This window comes from Triticum dicoccoides, chromosome 6B, assembly GCF_002162155.2.
Source record: "Triticum dicoccoides isolate Atlit2015 ecotype Zavitan chromosome 6B, WEW_v2.0, whole genome shotgun sequence".
Classification (NCBI taxonomy): domain Eukaryota; kingdom Viridiplantae; phylum Streptophyta; class Magnoliopsida; order Poales; family Poaceae; genus Triticum; species Triticum dicoccoides.
This window is the reverse complement of record NC_041391.1, coordinates 232932831-232953600: the sequence shown is the minus strand read 5'-3', so window position 1 is coordinate 232953600 and position 20770 is coordinate 232932831.

The window sequence follows — 20770 nt, the reverse complement described above, 5'->3', positions numbered from 1 at the left end:
CTCGCCTCCGCCGCCGCCCCGACCGCCCTCCGCCGCCGCCTCGCCTGCACGTCACCTCTCCGGTCCGCCTTCGCCCCGATCCGGCGGGATCCCGGCCGGAGGAGGCCCCCTCGCCGGATCTGCCGCCCCGCCGGCAAACTTCCTCGCCGGACCGCCGCCGTTGCCGTTCGGGTCCGCCCCGACCCGATCCGCGCCGGACCCGACCCGCTGCGCCCGGATCCACCTTGTCCCGACCCGATCCGCGTTGACCCCGCGAGGTTGTTATTCTCCAAGTCCCTAGTTTTTCCAGCATTCTGGTGCCCCCTTTGATATGCCATAACTTGTTGTATACTGCTCCGTTTTGTGCGTGTAATATATCAAATTGTTCATTGAGAGATGCTCTTCATTTCATTCCATTGTGCCATGTTCATTTGAGTTCATCTTGATGCCCAAATCATCTTTGCAAGAGTGCTATATGATGTTAATCTGCTGAAACTGTTATAACTTGATGATTTGTTATTTTTGTTGCCTTTGATGTGTGCATCTTATGAGCTTGAGCCCTACATGTGTTTTGTACTACATCATACCGTCTTTACAGTGATGCCATCCATGTATTTTTGTGAATCTTGTACTGAGTGCATTGAGCTCGTGAAGTAGGGTACTTGCTGTTGCTGTTTTGCTAGACAGATTCTGCTATATCATGATGCTATGTAAACATGCTGCTACAAGTCATTATATGCATAATATCGAGATGTTCACTAAGGATGTTTCGTTAAACATGTCATGCTCTATCCATTCATGCCCCTGTTGCATTTATAGCCTGCTGTAACTTGTTGTTATCTTGCTCCAAACTTGCTAAATAATGTTGCTGTCAGCCTGTTAACATTAAGTTCAATGTTGCCATGATTGTTGTTAGTGATCCATGCACCCTATGAACTTGCTCTTGCCATTATTAGCTTCATAAACATGTCTTCTTGCTGTTGTTTGCCTTTCCATGCCATGTATTGCTCTGTGGTGAGTGTTTCAAGCTCACCACAATGCCTACTTATTGTTGTTCCTGCCATGTATGAATCTGTCATATCATTTGCCATGTTTACATGGGCGCCATCATATTTTCTGTGCCCTTTTGGCTCATGGTCAGTAAGGGACTTTTGTTATATGTAATTAGTAGATTCATGCCATGCCTTTTTTTGCCATGTTAAGTTCCTGTAATATGTTGTTTGATAGCTCTAAAGATTGCAACCTGATGTTATTTCTGCCAAGCCTGAAACTTCTATAATTTGCAATCTTGCCATGTCCTTTTGAGCATGTTCTAGTGATTTCTGGAGATAGCTCAGTGTTCATGTTTTGTCAAGCTTTACCTGTACTTCATGTCCATGCCTTTTGTTTTCATATTGTGGTACTGTAGAATGTTGTTTTGATGCTTGCTAGATGCCTAGTTGCTGTTTTGGACAGCTTGTCCTTTAAACTTGTATTGTGTGTATGTGTTGAACCGTTGCTCCGTTTCGAGTGTGCTCTATATGAAACTTGCTTGATTTTGCATGAAGTTTCATATTATCATGTTGCATCCTTGTTTTGAGGTGTTTGCTTGATGTTTGTATGCATTTTTCATCAATGCCATGTTTAACTTGTTTTGCTCATATCTTCTAGGCCATAGCTCCGAATTAAATGAACTTTATATGTAACTTGACTAGAATCTCGTGTAGATCATCTTGGTGCATCTTAACTTTCTGTTTAACAACTTGAACCTAAGGTTTATCCAGATCTGGTCCAACTTCTAAATTTGCATATGAGGACTTACCGGATTTGTTCTATGTTGTTTCCGGCCTCATTTAAACTTGCTTTGATGTGTTGCTCTTGTATGCATCATCTCTTGTCATGAGTAGCCTCATCTAGCTTTGTCATGCATCATGCTTGGTTGAGCATCATGTCATGTCCATGTGTGGTGTGTTTACCATGTTGTGTGCTTCTTCTCGATAGTTCCCGTTTCGTTGCGATCGTGAGGATTCGTTCGTCTATGCTTGGTTCGTCTTCGTGGCTTCATCTTCTTCATGGACTCGTTCTTCTTCCTAGCGGGATTTCAGGCAAGATGACCACTACCCTGGATCTCACTACTATCATTGCTATGCTAGTTGCTTCGTTCTATCACTATGCTGCGCTTCCTATCATTTGCTCTTCAAGCCTCCCAAATTGCCATGTCAGCCCCTAACCTTTTCACCCTTCCTAGCAAACCATTGTTTGGCTATGTTACCGCTTTGCTCAGCCCCTCTTATAGCGTTGTTAGTTGCAGGTGAAGTTGAAGATTGCTCCATGGTGGACAGGATTATGTTGGGATATCACAATATCTCTTATTTAATTAATGCATCTGTATACTTGGTAAAGGGTGGAAGACTCGGCCTTATGCCTGGTGTTTTGTTCCACTCTTGCCGCCCTAGTTTCTGTCATACCGGTGTTATGTTCCCGGATTTTGCGTTCCTTACGCGATCGGGTGATTTATGGGACCCCCTTGACAGTTTGCTTTGAATAAAACTTCTCCAGCATGGCCCAACCTTGGTTTTACCATTTGCCTCACCTACCCCCTTTTTCCCTTGGGTTTCCGGAGCCCGAGGGTCATCTTTATTTTAGCCCCCCGGGCCAGTGCTTCTCTAAGTGCTGGTCCGAACCGAGCAGCCTATGGGGCCACCTCGGGGCAACTTGAGGGTTGGTTTTACTCGTAGCTTGACTTATCCGGTGTTGCCCTGAGAACGAGATATGTGAAGCTCCTATCGGGATTGTCGGCGCATCGGGCGGCTTTGCTGGTCTTGTTTTACCATTGTCGAAATGTCTTGTAAACCGGGATTCCGAGACTGATGGGGTCTTCCTGGGAGAAGGTATATCCTTCGTTGATCGCGAGAGCTTATCATGGGCTAAGTTGGGACACCCCTGCAGGGTATAAACTTTCAAGAGCCGTGCCCGTGGTTATGTGGCAGATGGGAATTTGTTAACGTCCGGTTGTAGATAACTTGACACCAGATTCGAATTAAAACACATCAACCGCGTGTGTAGCCGTGATGGTCTCTTCTCGGCGGAGTCCGGGAAGTGAACACGGTTTTTGGGTTATGATTGTCGTAAGTAGTAGTTCAGGATCACCTCTTGATCATTACTAGTTGACGACCGTTCCTTTGTTTCTCTTCTCGCTCTTATTTGCGTATGTTAGCCACCATACTTGCTTAGCCGCTGTTGCAACCTCATCACTTTACCCCTTCCTTTCCCATTAAGCTTTGCTAGTCTTGATACCCATGGTAATGGGATTGCTGAGTCCTCGTGGCATACATGCTTATGGAAAAGAACTTGCATGACATCTTTTGTCCTACCCTCCCGTGGCAGCGGGGTCCTAACGGAAACTAAGGGATATTAAGGCCTCCTTTAATAGAGAACCGGAACAAAGCATTAGCACATAGTGAATACATGAACTCCTCAAACTACGATCATCACCGAGAAGTATCCCGATTATTGTCACTTCGGGGTTGTCGGATCATAACACATAATAGGTGACTATAGACTTGCAATATAGGATGAAGAACAAACATATATTCATGAAAACATAATAGGTTCAGATCTGAAATCATGGCACTCGGGCCCTAGTGACAAGCATTAAGCATAGCAAAGTCATAGCAACATCAATCTCAGTACATAGTGGGTACTAGGGATCAAACCCTAACAAAACTAACTTGATTACATGGTAAATCTCATCCAACCCATCACCGTCCAGCAAGCCTACGATGGAATTACACACACACGGCGGTGAGCATCATGAAATTGGTGATGGAGGATGGTTGATGATGACGACGGCGACGAATCCCCCTCTCCGGAGCCCTGAACGGACTCCAGATCAGCCCTCCCGAGAGAGATTAGGGCTTGGCGGCGGCTCTGTGTCGTAAAACGCAATGAAACTTTCTCTCTGATTTTTTCTCCCCGAACGTGAATATATGGAGTTGGAGTTGAGGTCGGTGGAGGTCCAGGGGGCCCACGAGATAGGGGGGCGCGCCCAGGGGGAGGGGGCGCGCCCCCCTGTCTCATGGACAGGGTGTGGGCCCCCTTGTCTTGATTCTTTCGCCAATATTTTTTATATTTTCCTAAAAGACGCTCTGTGGATTTTCAGGACATTCCGAGAACTTTTCTTTTCTACACATAAAACAACATCATGGCAGTTCTGCTGAAAACAGCGTCAGTCCGGGTTAGTTTCATTCAAATCATGCAAGTTACAGTCCAAAACAAGGGCAAATGTGTTTGGAAAAGTAGATACGTTGGAGACGTATCAACTGGTCCACATGTAATGTTACTGAAGGCAGAGGGTCAGTGGGGCGAAGAGGGGTGAGCCGCAGGTCGGGGGACATGTGGTTTCATGGGTTCGAGCGGCGTCGTGGGAATCGCAGGTGGCTGTGGTAGAAACTTGATGCTCCCCGCATTTTAGGTGGCCCACATGTCATGCACACAAAGGCAGAGGGGCGGTGCGGCCGAGAGGGGTGAGGCGCACGTCGGGGGGCGTGGTGCCGTGGGTTGGAGAGGCATCGTGGGAATCGCGAGATGAAACGTGATGGTCGCCGTAGTTGAACTTCCATGGACAAGCTGTCATGTCTACGGACACATGCACTGCCAATCACTAGAAGGAGTAGCAGAGAAAGCTATATATGCGGATAAATAGTTCCTTATAGTCAAGCGGACCCACGCTACTACTCTATTCCAAAGACATGCACGCCATCGAAATAGTCCATCTATATCAATATACACCGAGAGGGAATATTTTTTTTACAAGAGAGGAAATAGTTCATCCATCCATAATGCCCTCCCGCTGGTGCAGCATTTTCTTCTTCTTCTTCTTCTTCTTCTTCTTCTTCTTCTTCTTCTTCTTCTTCTTCTTCTTCTTCTTCTTCTTCTTCTTCTTCTTCTTCTTCTTCTTCTTCTTCTTCTTCTTCTTCTTCTTCTTCTTCTTCTTCTTCTTCTTCTTCTTCTTCTTCTTCTTCTTCTTCTTCTTCTTCTTCTTCTCATTCTCTGTGGGAGACGGCTTCGCAACAAGCTCTTTGGACCTTGCAGCTATCTCGAAACTCACACGGGCATCGAGTGCAGCATATTTTATCCGCTCGTACGTCAAGGGATAATTCTCCCATCTAGACGACCTTAATGCCACCGTCTCGTCACCCTTCTGAAGATTTGTACCGAGCACAAAATTTTCTACGTCGAATAGGGATGGTGTCTGTTTAGCACAATCTTCTGCAGTAATTTAGATTCTGGTTTGTAGGTCAGCGATGCTTTTCAAATCATGGTTGTACGGCTCCAGCTTCTATTTGTCCCCTTTGATGGCTGCCCCACAGAAGTATACGTCCTCCCGAGACAAGAAATCGTGAAGCTCACCTGGTATGGAGGGCGAGTGTATGATGTGGTACACCAAAACATCATCTTCGAGGCACAACTGAAGGACGGCGGCGCGCTGGATCTTCCAAGGGGCACGCTCCGTGTACTCTGCGTCGAGACCGATGACCCTCGTCTCTACCTTTTCGAGGGAGTTGGATACATTGTTGATCCACTGCCGAACAACCCTTGGGTGGACGGTGACGGTGGCAACTATGCGCATCGAGCCTTCGACGAGGACATGTTGGACGCTAAAAACTTGCATCTTGATCTCTTTCGCCATTTGGAACCGCTGGAACGGAGGGCTATGGTTTGGAGAATTAGGATTAGATGGCTAGTCTAACTGAAGTAGTAGATGATTATTTAAAGAGGTTAAAACAATGTGAACGCAGTGGGGTTTAGATGCAAATGAAGACGAAGGGGAGGTGAAGAAGCTGAGGAGAATCGGTTCCCTGGAGAAGTAAATGGGAGAAGTGGCGTGCAGGCAGTTGATTAGTCGGCTAGGTAGACTAAACAAAAAGGCTATGCGGGTAGACTAAGGAGTCGTACCTGTTCGTGTACGTGCCCATCCTTCCTGATAGGTGGGACCTATGCAAACAGATAAAAAATGTGTCGTAGCTTTTTTTTTTTGAGCGCGTGAGTGGGAGACACAACATTCTCCGGTTAAGGAATACTCCCTCCGTTTAGGTGAGTATGAGTCACCTTATGAAAATTAGGTTTTCCCAAAACCTTTAGGCGTGGAGCATTAACTTCCTGCTCGATCCCCTTCCAGCCTCGTTAGCCAGCATTCTCTTCCTCAGCTGCCGCGTTCTACCTTTCCATTTTTCCTCTTCTCAAGTGTGGAACAATCTGCATGCCGTCCTTGATGCACCAGAATGACCACTGCATGCATCGCAGCAGGGAGTTGATTGGGCATGCACGAGAATTTGGTTCTGCTCGCAATATGGATGATACCTGAACGATGAAGTGAACATGCATGCTAGCACGAGAGACCTATTTCCGCTATACAATACTGGAGTACTCATGTTCCTACTACTACTAGTAGTAGTAGTAGTAGTACAATTGTGGTACACTTGATGGTCAAAATACTATTCATCCGGTTCTCACAGTGAAGTGACAACACGCTGCGCCTGATACTAGTCCAGGCGAGGCGGCGTGTACGGGTTACCAAAGTCAGCCTCACCCTGTGCACTATGCAGTCTGTCACTGCTGCTGTACAACACATTGGTGCCTCGCCTCATCTCCCGCTCTGCTCCCATAGCACCACTCCATCTCCGTCTCCATCTCCATCTCCACCTCACTGTGCCCCCGTGTGCCGTCGCCTCACTCGCCTCCCCCAGTACCACTATTCCCTCGCTAGCCGCTCCAGCACTGACATCCTTCTCCCCCGTAGATCAAGCCCCCTTCCAAACTGCACCATGGCCAAACGCGAACCGCGCAGCATCCATATGAGCCGCGATTGGAGCAATCTCCCCAGTGACATCCTCGACCTCTGTTGTTCGTGTATGGATATGTTGACCGCCCTGCGGCTGGCTGCATGCTCGAGGGACATGCACACTGCCATCGTCGAAGTGAGGCCTAAGCTTTTCAAGACACCCTGCGTGCTGCTATCTGGTCTTGCGAGATTGGCTCACCATGATACGGAGGCATGCATGATGCCCCTCGACTTCAATCCGATCTCCATTAGCCGAAACTTCTTTGCAGGTATGTAGTGTGTCGCCGTACATCATTTCCCTCGACATCGATCCGATCACCATCGCCCGAAACTTCTTGGCAGATATGTACAGGTCGGCATGAACTCCCACTGGATGGCTGCCTTCAGAGAAGACGGTAAAAAGTTGGTGCTCGTGAACTTCCAGACCTCCCATGAGATTATCCTTCCTCCGTTGGATTATATAGAGTATTACCATCGCGGTCCAAGTCATCTAGATTACTACGTCAGTTGGACGGACCTTGTTTTGCAGAAGATTGTAATCTGCCAAGTGGACACACGGCATGCGAATTACGCAAACTTCAAGCTAATTGCCTTGTTTGACCACGGACTCGCCTATCTTTACGCCGGTGCCTTCTTTAGCTAGAGACAACTCGGCTCGCAGTGTATCATCGTCAAAGCTGATACACACTTCTGTGATGCTATTGAACACAATGGCATCATCTACGCGATTGACAAAGCAGATGGCACCACGTATTGCTGGGATGGCGCATGTAAGTTGTTTCCGTCTCATGTTAATGATGACGCCATGACACTGTTTGAACTTTTTGCGATGATTGGCATATCCCTATTTGAGCAGAATTTGAGTAGAACTATGGCAATATATTAGAGACGCCGTAAATCAGCTATATTTGGAATGAGTTAATTCATGCGATTGTGACCATGTCATTACAGCCAATTTGTACCCTGAATAATCAAACGGTTAGGAATATATGGACATTATCCTTATTTTACAGTAATCTATATACTACTACTAAATATGAGTGTGTATCAATGGCCATGTTAGTTTCCTCATTTTCATGATGTCGAAACATGCACCACACTGTTGGTTTCATCTAACCATACATTAGGGAAGTAAATGTGCATATGGAGAACTCTATATTGGAAGTAGTGAAATCCTGCAATGCTTACCATGTGTACATACCTATATTCGCCCTTCAGCAATCAATGGCTAGAATAATATCCTCACAAAAAATTTGACCACAGAACACGAGTATATAACAATGCATGGTCTGTTAGTTACCTTGAAGAATTTGCTTGTGAGGACCGAACATGATTACATAACATGGATCACATGGTAGTTTCCTGTGAAGAATCGATTGCGAGATAACATGAGTATAACCATGCACGACACTTCTATATTTTTGAACCCAACATACATTTCCCTGTATTTTCCTCCCAGTTCCAACAAGGACATATCAATGCTGTTTCTTGCATTATCCTACTCATACTCTAAACAATGCTGATCTTACATTAACAATGCATGTCCTTTTTGATATGATGCAGTGTCCCTGCAGTTACTGCCCTTTGTAATTGCACCATTTTTGCCAAAAACCGGGAAGCACAACTGATTCCTCGCTCGATCAGAGGACGACAAAAGACTGATGATCATTCGGACACATGAGCCGGAAAAGTTATATTGCAAAAACCCCACTGTATACAAGCACCGTGTAATATGTGAGTAACCGGACAGTGGCTGTTACGTCTATGAGCAGGATACCAGCTTGTTGGGGCCTTTAGGATTTTTTTAGTTGGAGGCAGGTAAACAACCTTGGTTCACACTCTCTGTTTCTCGGACTCAATTATCTGATTAACCAGGAGATCACCGTTGGCAAGGACCTTGATGGCAAAGAGGCTCTGTTTGCTATGGAAAACTGTGTCTACACGGCGAGCCCTAGGAGTTCAGTAGCAAACTCCCCTGATTGTCTACGATACAGCCTGCGGCCAAAAGAAGGTGAGAATGACAAAGGCATCCGGATTAACTTTGATCCTTGGATGTCTCAATTACAACAGGCAGTGATGTGGTTCAAGCCTTCAGGTTGATAGGTAATTGGGCTGTTGCATCGAAAGGGTGGAGTACTGGTGTCTCCGGATCACTGGTCGCTGAAGCGGGGCTGCATATTATGATGGTGTTGGATCATCTCTTCGAATGACTTTGTTGTCGTTGCTGCTGGTTCTGGATGGGTAATTCTTTCTTTTGTTATGCATATTCCTTGTCATTTGGTCATCCTCGTCTATGTCACTCTTACTATGTAATAGTTGCTTCTGTTTAGAATGTCATTCTCGTCTGGATCACGAGAGTTTGAGCACTGCAGATGTGTGCGTTTTGGTGGTGTAGCAAGACTTCTTATGAACTATCATGTCTTGTTGTTTATGTCAGTAGTACTCACTAGTCAGTGTTTGAATGTTGTATATATCGTTGTCTCGAACTACTGGTGGGCTAACTGAGGGCATCACCATTCTCTAGTGTTCAGAGTATATCTCCTTTTTCAAGTTATATAATTTGAGCTCACTGTCTTTTTGATGATGTACACTTGTTTGGGCCAGTGAGGTGTCGTTGAATATGGGCCGAGTAGTAACGCAATGCCAAACAGGTCAATTATGACTCTGAGGCTGGGCTCTCAAAAGATCCTGAAAAAAGGCCGGGCTCTCCAAAAAAGAAATAATAAGGACTCTTAGGCTGACATGTGGGCGCCACTGGTGTTTTCGTGCGCTTGCATGCCGAGAGCATATTGGCGCGTGCTCGAAATTCATGCTACCTTTTCATCCCGAGTCTCCCGCCCCTCCCCCACCTCTCGAATCTCGATTCCTACTCTAGTTCCCCCAGATCCCCCTCCTGTACTCCCTGTACTCAAGCGCACTATCATGTCACCGGTCAACGCGGATCTCCGAGCCGGAGATCCTGAGGTCCGTCCTGCCTTCGGTCGCTGCGTGCTGTCGCTCAACAGTGGCATGGCGGCGCTTGACGACCAGTTTGCCGGCAAAGTGCTGATGGTAACCATCAATGGAGACCGGCCTCCCGTCTCGCCGGACGACCTTGTCAAAGCTCTTGGCATTGAGCACAACATCCAAATAAGTGACTTTCTCGTCGAAGTCTGTCCGCCACCGGCTTATTTCTTCGTCAGGTTCTGGACAACTTTTGACTGCAGTCGTGTGTTCGAATCTTCCCGGCGTTTGTGCTGCGATGGCGCGCTGGTGAGCTTTGATCGGTGGTACCCAGGATGGGGCTCGGTGCCCTCTGAGCTTGAGTTTTTAACAAAGCTTACCTTCCACGGCATGCCTCGACGTGCTTGGAACAGCGAGTCCATGAACGAGCTTATCAACGACCTTGGAGGTGAGCTCGTAAGTATGTTTGTTCCTCCAGACAGCTGGGCTCTGACGGTTATGGCATGGATGAAGAAGCCGTCCACCATACCTAAGGTGATTGGTGTTGAGATACCGATGCAGGAACCGGGGTTGTACTATTCGTCGCCACCAAGGCGGTCACGGACCATGTTAGGGATGTACCTATATCGAGTGTTCGTGCATGTCGAAGAAGTGGTCAATCCATCAATCGAAGTTCTGCCGCCGCCGCTGGTACCAGGGTCCGTCGACGACGTCCATTACAGGAGTCAACATTAGACTTTCCCCGTGTTGCTCGGAATGATGGATGGCACAGGCCTACTCCATCGCGCGGCGGAGGCCACTGCTTCTTTGCGGGAAGAGGCAGGGCTGGCTGCCTGGATGTGCTCTAATTTGAGGTAACAACTGAATCTTGTCAGATAGTACTAGTTAAATCCGAGCTATGGGTCTGAAGCACTGATATGCCAGTACATTTGATTGTGACCTGTTCTAATTTTGTACCTGAACTTTTTTTTAGAAAGGTTTGTACGTCAACTTAATGTGCTAGCAGAACTTATTGTGTTGTCTGTCTGTTTTCTTTGCACAACATTCAAAATATTTCCCCGTCATTTATAAAGACGATGAACCATTATGTACGGCTTTGTTGGCTTCAACATAGCCCTTCCCGTAGCGATCCACTGCTTCCATCCTAATTGTGCCGCCTGCATGAAATTTTTGTATGCAAGTTCAGTGTGCTATGATGTTCTATATGATTGTGTCAACTATATAAGTTTTTACTGAGCATCAGCAATGCATATGGCTGAAAGATGTATTTACGAGCATTGACCGATTGGTCTCTCTCTCTCTATCTCTCTCTATCTCTCTCTCACACACACACACGCACACACACACGCGCACACGCACAAGTGGGACCCGTTGAATTATTTATTTGCTCGTGACAGCTTTTAATTAGGTTCCACTGTAATCTAACTTTTTTCTTAAGTTATTAATTGAGCTCAGTGACTTCGAAAAGTTGTACATAAGCCTTGTTTGGGCCTTTCCGGCGTCACTGAATGTGGGCTGAGTAACCATGTTAGGTTGTACTGTACTACACATGCCTTTTTTTCAACATCAACAATGCAACTGGGCCGATAGTTGTACACAATATTCGGGTCAACTTGTTATCCGCCCTGCTGGGCTACAAAGTTTCCTAGGAGGTATGCATTAGGCTTAACAAGAAAATGGGCTTTAAGAAATAATAAATGGGATGTAATTATAATAACTAGACAATTACTATGCACCAAACACGTAATTAGTTTGAAAAATATATTATTTTTGGAATTTGGAAATTTTAATTTCATTACTTGTTGCGCGCGCAATATTTCGTTGGATTTTAACGTAATACAACTTTATTTTGAAATTATATTTAACATGACTAGAAATTTCAGATAAAAATATTTCGGATCCCATCAAAATGTGGGAATTTTTTTTTGAATTCTGTTTTGAGTGGTTGTTTGAAACTAGTAATCGTTGTACTAGCTAGAAGTTGGGCTGTACTTTTAACAAACGGTAAATGGGATGTAGTAAATTCCATTAGAATTAAAAAATGGGCTATACATTCTTACAAATCGCAAATGGGCTATATGTTCTCTACCAAATCCAAGCTGTGGGCCTACTAAGTTGACGCGTACCAAGGGCTTTGTCAACTTAGTCAATATAAACGATTCTAGCTGTAGTGATCGTACGATGTCCATCCAATGGCCATAGTGCTTCTTCAACCTCTCATCTTCTTGCTCCAGCCGCCCAAAGCAGCGCCGGTCGTGTCGCGTGCTCCTGCCTCCCGTGGCCGGCTATTATGCCGCGGAGGCCTCACTGCCCCGTACTACTCCCACCGCTGGCGAGGCCATCCCTCTACTCACCCAAAACCCCTATTATTCTGCGGCGACGACAACCACACACCGCAGCCGAACCGGTGAACCCTCGTACTCCTCTCCGCGCGGGCTTCCACTGCTGCGTCTTCCCTGGCTCTAGGTCGTCCCCTTCCTAGGCCTCGCCGTCGTCCAGACCACCGCCCTGGTGCTCTCGGCGCGGCGTGGTCAACGACCGACTTCCATTGAAAGAGTACTGTACGTGGAGAGGCTGACAGCTGGGTCTAGGCGGCCGCAAGGAAGTGCCTCCTTATTACGCGCAAAATAATTATTCCTCCACCTGACAGCAGGGACCCACCGGACGGGCTACCTTATTTCGCGAAAAAAACATTTCCCCCTTGACTGCTGGGACCCACCGGATGGGCCAGCGTATTTCGCGAAAAAATGTTCCCCCCACTGTCAGCTCGGACCCACCGGAAGTGCCTCCTTATTACGCACAAAAAATGAATACTCCCCCTGCTAGCTAGGACCCACCATGGTGGGAGGCTGACTTATGGGCCTACTAACTTGACTGGGACGGAGGCCTTTGTCAACTTTACTCAATATGAACGATTCTAGCTCCAGTGACCGTACAATGTCCATCCAACGGCCGTCGTGCTTCTTCAACCTCTGGTCTTCTTGCTCCAGCCGCCCAAAGCAGCGCCGGTCGTGCCGCATGCTCCTGCCTCCCGTGGCTGGCTGTGCTGCTGCGGAGGCCTCACCACCCCCTACTATTCCCACCGCTGGCCAGGACCTGCGGCGACAGCAGCCTCACACCGCAGCCGAACCAGTGAACCCTCGTACTCCTCTCCGCGCGGGCTTGCACTGCCGCGTCTTCCCCGGCTCCATGTCGTCCCCTTCCTAGGCCCCGCCGTCATCCATCGCCCTGGTGCTCTCGGCGCGGCATGGTCAACGTGGTCAAGGAACGACTTCCATCGGACGTGGACTATACGTGGAGAGGCTGACAGCTGGATCCACGGCCGCAACAAGGAAGTGCCTCCTTATTATGTGGAAAATAATGATTCCTCCACCTGATAGCTGGGACCCACCGGACGGGCCATTGTATTTCGCGAAAAAAACATTCCCCCCTGACTGCTGGGACCCACCAGCTACATCTTTGCACGCAAGGAAGTGCTTCCGGGCAAAAAAACAAAACGATTCGCCCCCCTGACTGCTGGGACCCACCAGCTACACCTTCGCACGCAAGGAAGTGCGTCCGGGCAAAAAAAACTGGGACCCACTAGCTACATCTTCACACGCAAGGAAGTGCGTCCGGGCAAAAAAACAATTCGCCCCCATGACTACTGGGACCCACCAGCTACATCTTCGCAGGCAAGGAAGTGCCTGACAGTCGGGACCCACCTGGTCGAAGCGTACGTAGCATTGTCATTCTGGTCGCGAACGTGTACGTACTTATATACTGGTGGATGTAGAGGCGCGCACGTGTCGTAATAGAGGCGTGCACGTAGCATGTACACGTACGTACAGCGGCCATGGTGCAAGAAAGAAAATACGGCCACGTATGTGTACATATGGGCGGGGTCTTGAACGCCTACTCGTGCATACGTACGACTAGGGCTCGTGTACATGGATGATACGTCTCCAACATATCTATAATTTTTGATTGCTCCATGCTACTTTATCTACTGTTTTGGACTATATTGGGCTTTATTTTCTAGTTTATATTACTTTTGGGACTAACCTATTAACCGGAGGCCAAGCCCAGAATTGTTGTTTTTTTGCCTTTTTCAGTATTTCGAAGAAACAGAATATCAAACGGAGTCCAAACGGAATGAAACCTTTGGGATCGTGATTTTCCAACCGAACGTGATCCAGGAGACTTGGACCCTACTCCAAGAAGCTTCTGAGGAGGTCACGAGGGTGGAGGGCGCGGGCCCCTCGGAGCTCCACCGACATACTCGTTCCTCCTATATATACCTACGTATCCCCGTACGATCAGAACGGGAGCCAAAAACCTAATTCCACCGCCGCAACCTTCTGTATCCACGAGATCCCATCTTGGGGCCTGTTCTGGAGCTTCGCCGGAGGGGGCATCCACCATGGAGGGCTTCTACATCATCACCATAGCCCCTCCGATGAAGTGTGAGTAGTTTACTTCAGACCTTCGGGTCCATAGCTAGTAGCTAGATGGATTCTTCTCTCTTTTTGGATCTCAATACAATGTTCTCCCCCTCTCTCATGGAGATCTATTCGATGTAATCTTCTTTTTGTGGTGTGTTTGTTGAGATCGATGAATTGTGGGTTTATGATCCAGTATTATTTATGGAAAATATTTGATTCTTCTCTGAATTCTTTTATGTATGATTGAGTTATCTTTGCAAGTCTCTTCGAATTATCCTTTTTGGTTTGGCCAAATAGATTGGTAGTTCTTGCAATGGGAGAAGTGCTTAGCTTTGGGTTCAATCTTGCGGTGTCCTTACTCAGTGACAGAAAGAGTTGCAAGGCACGTATTGTATTGTTGCCATCGAGGATAACAAGTTGGGATTTTAATCATATTGCATGAATTTATCCCTCTACATCATGTCATCTTGCTTATGGCGTTACTCTGTTTTTACTTAATACTCTAGATGCATGCTGGATAGCGGTCAATGAGTGGAGTAATAGTAGTAGATGCAGAATCGTTTCGATCTACTTGTTTTGGACGTGATGCCTATATACATGATCATTGCCTAGATATACGCATAACTATGCTCAATTCTGTCAATTGCTCAACAGTAATTTGTTCACCCACCGTAGAATACTTATGCTCTTGAGAGAAGCCACTAGTGAAACCTATGGCCCCCGGGTCTATTCTGATCATATCAATCTATATCACTTTATTTACTTGCTTTGTTTTTACTTTGCCTTTTTCTTTTACTTTGCATCTATCTATCAAAAATACCAAAAATATTATCTCTATCAGATCTCACTCTCGTAAGTGACTGTGAAGGGATTGACAACCCCTAAGAGTTGGTTGCGAGTTGCTATTGTTTTGTGTAGGTACGAGGGACTTGTGCGTGGTCTCCTACTGGATTGATACGTTGGTTCTCAAAAACTGAGGGAAATACTTACGCTACTTTACTGCATCATCCTCTCCTCTTCGAGGAAATACAACGCCGTGCTCAAGAGGTAGCAATGGCTGGGTCGGAACGGAGAAATAGCATCGTCGTCGTCTTCATGGGGAGGCAACGGAATGCGTCGTGTTCATGGGGAGGCAACGGAATGCATCGTGTTCATCAGGAGGCAACGAAACGCGTGGGAGCCAATTGGCTCGGTCAGAACGGAATGCATGGTCATGTTCATCGGGAGGGCTTGGACGGAACAGGCGATGGAAATGAGGCCTGGTGTACCGCGGAACGGAGGAAACAACCATCCTAAGTTTGGAACGGGGTCCTGTTGATCGGGAGGGGTGTGGCGTACCGCAAAACGGAGGAAACGGACCTCCTACGGTTGTAACAGGGGTCGTTGCCGGGGAGGCTCACGCAAGCAAGTCAACCATACCAAGTACCCATTGCAATCCCTATCTCTCGCATTACATTATTTGCCATTTGCCTCTCATTTTCCTCTCCCCCACTTCACCCTTGCCGTTTTATTTGCCCTCTCTTTCCCTATCTCCTCCTCTCTTTCCAGTTTGCCTTTTTCTCATTGCCTTTCTGTTTGCTTGTGTGTTGGATTACTTGTTGCCATGGCTCAAGATAATACCAAATTGTGTGATTTCTCGAATACCAATAATAATGATTTCCTTAGTACTCCGATTGCTCCTCTTAATAATGATGAGTCTTGTGAAATCAATACCGCTTTGTTGAATCTTGTTATGAAAGATCAATTCGCCGGCCTTCCTAGTGAAGATGCCGCTACTCATCTAAACAATTTTGTTGATTTGTGTGATATGCAAAAGAAGAAAGATACGGATAACAATATTGTCAAATTGAAATTATTTCCATTTTCGCTTAGAGATCGTGCTAAAGTTTGGTTTTCGTCTTTGCCTAAAAATAGTATTGATTCTTGGAACAAGTGCAAAGATGCTTTTATCTCTAAGTATTTTCCTCCCGCTAAGATTATCACTCTTAGGAACGACATCATGAATTTTAAACAACTTGATCATGAGCATGTTGCCCAATCTTGGGAAATAATGAAATTAATGCTTCGCAATTGCCCTACTCATGGTTTGAATTTATGGATGATCATACAAAATTTTTATGCCGGATTGAATTTTGCTTCTAGAAATCCTTTAGACTCGGCCGCGGGAGGCACTTTTATGGAAATTACGTTAGGATATGCTACTAAATTGCTTGATAACATTATGGCTAATTGTTCTCAATGGCACACCGAAAGATCTTCTAGTAAAAAAGTGCATGCTATAGAAGAAATCAATGTTTTGAGTGAAAAGATGGATGAACTTATGAAGATGTTTGCTCCTAAAAATACTCCTCTTGATCCCAATGATATGCCTTTATCTACTTTGCTTGAGAATAATAATGAATCTATGGATGTGAATTTTGTTGGTAGGAATAGTTTTGGAAACAACGCTTATAGAGGGAATTTTAATCCTAGGCCTTATCCTAGTAATCCTTCTAATAATTATGGAAATTCCTACAATAACTCTTATGAAAATTTTAATAAGATTCCCTCTGAATTTGACAGTAGTGTTAAAGAGTTTATGAATTCACAAAAGAATTTTAATGCTTTTCTTGAAGAGAAATTGCTTAAAGTTGATGATTTGGCTAGGAATGTTGATAGAATTTCTCTTGAAATTGATTCTTTAAAGCTTAGATCTATCCCTCCTAAGCATGATATCAATGAGTCTCTCAAAGCCATGAGAATTTCCATTGATGAGTGCAAGGAAAGAACCGCTAGGATGCGTGCTTCCAAAGATGCCTTTATTAAAGCATATTCTTCCGATCCCTATGAAAATCAAGATGAAGATATAAAAGTTATTGATGTGTCCCCCATTAAATCTTTGTTTTGCAATATGAATCTTGATGAATCTGAAGATTATCTTCCTTTACCTAGAAGGCTTTCTAAGAATTCGGAGTTTCTAGATCTTGATGATGAAATTGATGAAAGTGGGATGGAAATGAATAAAAACCGTGATGTTGCTAAACCCACTATTTTGGATCTCAAAGAATTTAATTATGAAAATTGCTCTTTGATTGGTTGTATTTCCTTATTGCAATCCGTGCTAGAATCTCCTCATGCTTATAGTCAAAATAAGGCCTTTACCGAACATATTGTTGATGCTTTGATGCAATCTTATGAAGAAAAACTTGAGTTGAAAGTTTTATCCCTAGAAAACTCTATGATGAATGGTAACCTACTATTAAAATTAAAATTAAAGATTTTGAGTTTCATGCTTTGTGTGATTTGGGTGCTAGTGTCTCTACTGTACCCAAAACTGTATGTGATTTGCTAGATTCCCGTAATTTTGATGATTGTTCTCTAAACTTGCATCTTGCGGATTCCACTATTAAAAAGCCTATGGGAAGAATTAATTATGTTCTTATTGTTGCAAATAGGAATTATGTGCCCGTAGATTTTATCGTTCTTGACATAGATTGCAATCCTTCATGTCCTATTATTCTTGGTAGACCTTTCCTTAGAACGATTGGTGCAATTATTGATATGAAGGAAGGGAATATTAGATTCCAATTTCCCTTAAAGATGGGTATGGAACAATTCCCTAGAAATAAAATAAAATTACCATATGAATCTATCATGAGAGCCACCTATGGATTGCCTACCAAAGATGGCAATACCTAGATCTATCCTTGCTTTTATGCCTAGCTAGGGGCGTTAAATGATAGCGCTTGTTGGGAGGCAACCCAAATTTATTTTGTGTTTTTGTTTTTGCTTCTGTTTAGGAATAAATAATCCATATACCTTGTGTTATGATGTGTTTTTATGTTTTAATTAGTGTTTGTGCCAAGTAGGACCTATAGGATAACCTACGATGATAGTTGATTTGATTCTGCTGAAAAACAGAAACTTTGCGCGCACGAATTTAGTTATGATAAATCACAGGAACGTGATTTTGTGTTTATTCTTTTTGCTGATGATCAATAAACAAATTGTACAGGACTTCCTATTTTGGTAGAAGTTTTAGAGTTCCAGAAGTTTGCGTTAGTTACAGATTGCTACAGACTGTTCTGTTTTTGACAGATTCTGTTTTTCGTGTGTTGTTTGCTTATTTTGATGAATCTATGGCTAGTAAATTAGTTTATAAACCATAGAGAAGTTGGAATACAGTAGGTTTAACACCAATATAAACAAATAATGAGTTCATTACAGTACCTTGAAGTAGTCTTTTGTTTTCTTTCTCTAACGAAGCTCACGAGATTTCTGTTGAGTTTTGTGTTGTGAAGTTTTCAAGTTTTGGGTGAATTCTTTTGATGGATTATGGAACAAGGAGTGGCAAGAGCCTAAGCTTGGGGATGCCCATGGCACCCCCAATATAATCCAAGGACACCAAAAAGTCAAAGATTGGGGATGCCCCGGAAGGCATCCCCTCTTTCGTCCACTTCCATCGGTAATTTACTTGGAGCTATATTTTTATTCACCAACATGATATGTGTTTTGCTTGGAGCGTCTTGTATTATTTGTTTCTTTGCTTGTTAGTCTACCACAATCATCCTTGATGTACACACCTTTTGAGAGAGCCATACATTAATTGGAATTTGTTAGAATACTTTATGTGCTTCACTTATATCTTTTGAGCTTGACAGTTTTGCTCATAGTGCTTTACTTATATCTTTTGAGCGTGATAATTTTTCCTCTAGTGCTTCACTTAGATCTTTTAGAGCACGGTGGTGGATTTGTTTTGAAGAAACTATTTGATCTCTCATGCTTCACTTAGATTATTTTGAGAGTCTTTAATAGCATGGTAATTTGCTTAATGTTAATATACTTGGTGTTCAAGATATGTGAAACTTTCTTTTGAGTAATTGAATACTAAGATAAGTTTGATGCTTGATAATTGTTTTGAGATATGGAGGTGATAATATCAAAGTCGTAATAGTTGGGTGATTATGAATTTGAGAAATACTTGTGTTGAAGTTTGCAAGTCCCGTAGCATGCACGTATGGTTAAAGTTGTGTAACAAATTTGAAACATGAAGTGTACCTGGCTTGTGCATCCTTATGAGTGGCGGTCGGGGACGAGCGATGGTCTTTTCCTACCAACCTATCCCCCTAGGAGCATGCGCGTAGTACTTGAATTTTGGATGACTTCTAAATTTTTGCAATAAGTATATGAGTTCTTTTGACTAATGTTGAGTCCATGGATTATACGCACTCTCACCTTTCTACCTTTGCTAGCCTCTTCGGTACCATGCATTGCCCTTTCTCACCTTGAGAGTTGGCGCAAACTTCGCCGGTGCATCCAAACCCCGTGATACGATACACTCTATCACACATAAACCTCCTTATATCTTCCTCAAAACAGCCACCATACCTACCTATCATGGCATTTCCATAGCCATTCCGAGATATATTGCCATGCAACTTCCACCATCATCATCATGACATGCATTACTTTTGTCATATTGCCATTTGCATGATCTTGTAGTTGACATTGTATTTGTGGCAAAGGCACCATGCATTATTTTCCATACATGTCACTCTTGATTCATTGCACCATCCCGGTACACCGCCGGAGGCATTCATATAGAGTCATATCTTGTTCTAAGTTTCGAGTTGTAATCCTTGTGTTGTAATCAATAGAAGTGTGATGATCATCATTATTAGAGCATTGCCCAAATAAATAAAAAAGAGAAAGGCCAAAAAGAAAAAAATAAAGGCCCAAAAAATATATATATATAAAGGGCAATGCTACTATCTCTTTTTCAACACTTGTGTGTAACGCCCCAGATTCGCTGCGCCAGGTGTCTGCCAGTTATTCGCCATCATTGCCATGTCATTTTCTTGCGTGTTGCATTTTATCATGTCATCATGTGCATTTCATTTTGCATACGTGTTTGTTTCATGCATCCGAGCATTTTCCCCGTTGTCCGTTTTGCAATCCGACACTCCTATGTCCTCCGGTGTCCCCCTTTTGTCTCCTGTTGCGAGCGGGTGTTAAACTTTCTTGGAATGACCCGAGGTTTGCCAAGCGGCCTTGGTACACCACCGGTAAACCGCCTGTCAAGTTTCGTGCCATTTGGAGGTCGTTTGATACTCCAACAGTTAACCGGAGAACCGTAAAAGCCTCTTTTGTTTGCAGCACAACACCCCTTTAAAGTGGGCCAATAACCCATCGAAACCCCCTCCATGCTCTCGGTCGTTCGATCACGATCGCGTGGCTGAAAACCGCACTCCATTTGGACTCTCCTAGCTCCCTCTACCTATAAATGTGCCTCCCCCTTCCAAATTTGCGGTGCAAACCCTAGCCTTCTTTCCTCCGCGTCGCCGGACAAACATCCCCCACCGCCGGACATGTCCGCTCCGCCGCCCACGCCCAATCCCCCGCCACCACGTCAGCGCGCCGCCTTCTCTCTCCTCCCCGCGCCGCCGCAGCCCTGCGGGCCCACAGCAGGCCCGCCCCGGGCTCGAGCGCCCCGCGCCCCAGGCTCCGCCCGGCCGCCGCCTCCGCCCGAGGCGCCGCCGCCCCGGCCGGCTCCCGCCCCCGCAGTTCCCCGTGCCGCCGCCGGACGGGCTCGCCTCCGTCGCCGCCCCGACCGCCCTCCGCC